The sequence below is a fragment of the Cryptomeria japonica genome, chromosome 3, assembly GCF_030272615.1.
Source record: "Cryptomeria japonica chromosome 3, Sugi_1.0, whole genome shotgun sequence".
In the NCBI taxonomy this organism is placed as follows: domain Eukaryota; kingdom Viridiplantae; phylum Streptophyta; class Pinopsida; order Cupressales; family Cupressaceae; genus Cryptomeria; species Cryptomeria japonica.
In genome coordinates, this window is record NC_081407.1 from 296,282,683 (window position 1) to 296,287,938 (window position 5,256).

The 5,256-nt window shown below is 32.5% G+C and overlaps 1 pseudogene; it reads right to left on the bottom strand.

The window, feature by feature from the left end:
- Positions 1-1,188: 1,188 nt before the first annotated feature.
- On the bottom strand, positions 1,189-2,509 carry LOC131062677 (ribulose bisphosphate carboxylase large chain-like; annotated as a pseudogene).
- Positions 2,510-5,256: the final 2,747 nt, after the last annotated feature.

A 5,256-nucleotide genomic window follows, 5' to 3' on the forward strand; every position in this document is an offset into this window, starting at 1 on the left:
TTTTGATCCTAGTGCAACCTTAAGGATATAATCAAGAGTATTGTTGTATGGTACTAATATTCTCAACACGTTATTGTAATATTTATTTAAAAAAAAATCATTGTAAAAATATTTGCCATAAATTACTTTGTACAATAAAATTGAGACCTTTCGAACCATTTTGATGTCAAATGTCATATGTTTTTTCTGTAAAACATATATAGTAGATAAATTCGTGTTCATAGAATGCCAAGTGCCATTATCAATTAATAGTTCAATTTGTTGTGAACTAGTCATTTGCAGAGTTTCTCCACATTTTGCACAAACACTTTTTTGTTCTACTAAAGATTTCTTATATATAAGGGTCTCACAATTCTCGCACAAAAACCACAAATACTTAAAACGTTCTGAATTGTATCCATTTTCTATGACAGTTGTTTTGATATATTCAGAATCCTTTTTTTTTCATTTTCCTCACACATTTTCCTATATTTTTTCTAAATATTGTTAGTGTACAAATTTTAATAGATAAAATACAAATTTTGCTTCCTTTTTATTCCATTTATTTTCTTTTTCAAAAAGAAAAAAAAATGTATCCATCTGACTAACTCGACTTAATCGAGAATTAATTTGGTCTTATCATCGTAATGAGTTTATTTATTCAAATAGCGTACTATTATATATAATGTATTTCATATAAATTTGATTCCTTGAATCAAATTCTGCTTCTGATCAAAAAGAGAAAATGAAGTCTCCGTCAAGTTCTTTCTAATATTTGCAACGAATTCAAGAAAATTCATGAAAAATAATGAACAAATAATTTAATAAAATATCTATTTTTACAAAATACGCTATTGTAGTTTTTTTTACTAAAGCTCTAGACAAAGTCGATTAAAAGTGAGCTTTTATATAGATTAGAAGAGATTTGACTGGGGTTTAATTTGTTAAAGATAACAAATTTTGAACCTCCTTTGAGCGCGTGGCTAGAAGAGATTGAAGGCCCTTGCTCCTTGGGCCTAGACCTAGTGATCCACTGACCCCATCAAATAATCTAGAAAATATATTTCTATATTAGTAGGTAAGAGGTAAATTTATTTCCTCTAGCCAAATTATCTATTGCCATCCATTTGGTATAAGGCTCAATCTTAAAAGAAAAGATTGGGCCGAGTTCGATTTGATTAAGGGACCAAACAAATAAAAGTCACTCAATTACAAAAGATTAATCATATCAAATTCAAATTTGATTTATTTCCATACTTCACAAGAGGCTGCTAGTTCAGGGCTCCGTTTAGTAGCTTCGCAGATCACTTCATTACCTTCATGCGCAAGATCATGTCCTTTATTACGAGCTTGTATACAAGCTTCTAAAGCGACCTGATTAGCCACTGCACCAGGTGCATTTCCCCAAGGGTGCCCCAAAGTCCCTCGACAAAACTATAATACAAAATCAACCCCAAAGATCTCGATCAGAGAAGGCATATGCCAAATGTGAATACCTCCTAAAGCTACAAGAAGAATAGTTGGCATAGACCCAATCTTGAGTGAAATAAATACCACGACTTCAGTCTCTTTCAATAAAATCGTTATGCAATAGATCAAAAAAACCCAAAGTCACTTCTCATTCTCATTCAAGTTTACCTACTACAGTACCAATGTGAATATGATGTCAACTAGACATACGTAGTTCTTTAGCTAGTACACGAAAGTGCATAGCATAATTTCTTTGTCTATCAATAACTGCGTGCATTGCGTGGTAAATGTGAAGAAGTAGGCCATTATCTCAGTAATAATGAGCCAACAAAGTATTTGTTGTAAAACCTCCAGTGAGATAGTAATGAATGACTATAGGAACTCCCAATTCTCTGGTGAATACTACTCTTTTCATCATTTCTTCGCATGTACCTACAATATCATTTGGGTAATGTCCCTTAATCTCACACGTCTCAGCCTAAGCTTTATAAATTGCTTCTGCACAAAAATAGAAATGATATCTCCAGTGCATAAATGGTTAGGAATTCACATTTACATCATCCTTGGTAAAATCAAGTCCACCATGAAGACATTCATAAACCACTCTACCATAATTCTTGGCAGGTAGACCCAATTTTAGTTTTATAGTACATCCCAACAAAGGATGACCATATTTGTTTAATTTATCTCTTTCTACTTGAATACCATGTGGTGGGCCTTGGAATTTGTTTGAATAAATAGGAGGAATTCATAAATCTTCCAGACATAGAGCCCGTAAGGCTTTGAATCCAAATGCATTACCTACAATAGAAGTGAATAGGTTAGTAACAAAACCTTCTTCAAAAATATCTAAAGGGTGAGCTACATAGGCAATAAATTGATTTTCCTCTCCAGGAACGGGTTCAATATCATAGCATCGTCCCTTGTAATGATCAAGAGTGGTAAGTCCATTGGTCCAAACAGTCGTACACATAAAAGTGGAGGATTCAACGACTACTACTGCTCCCGCTTCTTCGGGGGGTACTCCAGGTTGAGGAGGCATCACATGGTATTCAAGCATTTAGTAAACAAAATTAAAGGATATTGATAAACATCTTTCTATAGGAAATATATTGTATAGATGATAGATAATTCGTAAATCAACTTTATCAAAAAAGAAGGGAGCTATAAGTTAGACAGTGTGAATCGTATCACGATAATGAAAAAGAAACTGATATGGTTATAATCCATGTGCCTAAAAAAGATTTAAAAAACAAACAAACAAGTAATATGGGTTTAAAAATAGTGGTGAAAGTACCATATCAAGGGCCTGAAGAGGAGGAAGCAAACTGGGTCGAATTAAATTATATCATCAATTATATTTTGGGAGATATATTTTCTTAGCTGGACCACTCGAAAAACAACTGGCTGATCAAATCATGAAAAGTATGCTTTATTTAAATCAAGAAGAAACATGTCAAATACTTTAGTTCGACACCCATGTCGAGTAGACCTTATTCTTGTTAGAACTTATCATCCCTAAATCATAGGGAGGACATATTTAATAGCTTGAGAAATATAAGCTTTACAATAGACATATTGTTACGAGTTAACAATAGTCAATATCAATGGAAAAAAGATTTATTTCTTTAATAGAGTTTTTTAACTCTAGAAATATTCTATTCCTCTTTCCAATTTGTTTATTTATTTAAATAGGGAGTATTTTATGTTTCATTATCATGGACCTCAACATCTTTTTTGTATAGTTTCGATACCAGATCAATGTAATAATTATAATATCAAAATAAGGGGGAATTAAAAAATGGTAACTTTTTGTTGCTTTGGATACAAAGGAGTATTTCGATTGTGCTTTTTTCAGGGTGTATTATGGATTTTTATCAACATTGCAAATCAGTCCATCTCAGATGTATTATCTCAGATCCTTGTTGATTAAGGATAAGCTATTACATAGAAATGGTGATAAAAGCATTCCTATGCGAAAATTGATTCTTAGTGGTTCATTTCTTGGGCAAGTTGTAATTTTTTCATCCATTTATTTGTGCCCTATCTATAGCGTCATTTTGAAACCTCACGCGATGACTCTAATGTTTGTGCCAGTCTTTTTATTTCTTTTTATCAGGATTGTTTTCTCCAATGTTTTATTCCCTTGGTTGAATCATTTGGTGATCGATTTTTTTCTTAGAGTTGGTCTACAATTGCTAAATCCTTCCCTTTTTGGTAAATCCATCTATCTGGGCCTCATTAACATCATATTATTTAGGTACATAGGGATCCTTTTATTTTTTATGAGCACCACACCCGGATGGCTCATAGGATAATTTAATTCATCAAAATCATGAACCTCTTTTGTTTACGTGTTGAAGGTGATTCACCTTTAAAACTGGGTAAAAGGGGACAAATTTTTGCTTTCACTTTTCAATTAATTTTCTTTGATTACTTTATGATGGCATTCTATGGGAAAAATCCATCACTTTTTATGACAAAATATGTAGATAATCGAGCCTTTCTTTAGGGCCCTTTAGAAGAATTTTAGGAATCTTTGGAAGAACTCGATGAAAAAAAAATGCTTACAAAGATGATTATAAACCAAAAACTTCAAAGAAGAAAAAAAAAATTAAAGCTTTTGTTGATAAAACTATTTCTCTTTCTTCCATTTCTCACAAAATGGTAAAGGTGCTATCCTTAAAAGAACTAAACAAATAAACTGACACAGATTTTGATTTATCTTCCATATTAATAAAACTGTGGCCACTACTATTTTTTGATTATAACCGATTCAACGTACCCTTCTGGTACGTGGGTATAGGAAATTTCATTCTTGGTGGCCTTGTGAAGAGCCAAGTTGCTGAATATTTATTTGATGCTTGTCTTAGTGATGGGAATCAAAGACTATATTTCACAGCTCCACCTAGTATGTCTTTCTTTGCAAAAATGGTCAACCTCGGTGATCAAATTCTTGATCGAAATCAGGATCACCTTTTTGAATGGATATCAACAAAAGGAGAGAAAAAAATATTCTTAGCACTCGAAATTGAAGATCAAGTGAGAGCTCTAAGAAATGGATCCCCTCTTGTAGATGTGATAGGAAAAAAAAAAAGATTTTCTAGAACTAAAGATGGAAATTATCTTCTAGAAATACATGATCCTTTACTGAGCGGGCCATTCCGCGGGTTGATGAATCAATTTAAATTACCATGGCTGCTACCTTCAGATGATTCTACTGAGCAATTACAAAAAAACACCCATGATTCTACCAACCAACTTGATTGATTTTCCTTAATTCGACCAGAAAATAAGGAGAAAATCGTTTAACCACAAAACGAAAAACTAAAAATTATTTCCAAATGGTGCCTCAATCAAATTCGTATCTTCTTATTAGAAGAACGTGAAAAAAGGAAATTTTTGGATGATGCTTCATTGGAAAATTTATTGTCAAGATTTCAAGTTGTTTATCTGAAAGATTCAGTCGAATATGTATTGAAAACATTGCCTCCGACACCTCTAACCAAACGCATAGAAAAGGAAATCGCTTCTTGCAATAAAAAAATATTCATTCAATATTTATTGCAGATTTTTCTTGAAACCACCGGTGCGAAATCGGAATTGCTTCTTAGCGTTCTTCCTACGGAGTAGGATTTACTTTATGAGCGATTTTTTTTAATGAGCTGAGATGAACTACCAAATTCATCAGTATGTATAGAGACTAAAAATATCCCTTGGGAGATTATAGATAAGGATCTTCCTTCTAAAATGAGCAACACTAAAAAGAAAAACAAAAAGAAATTTGACCAAGATTTTTTTGATTTC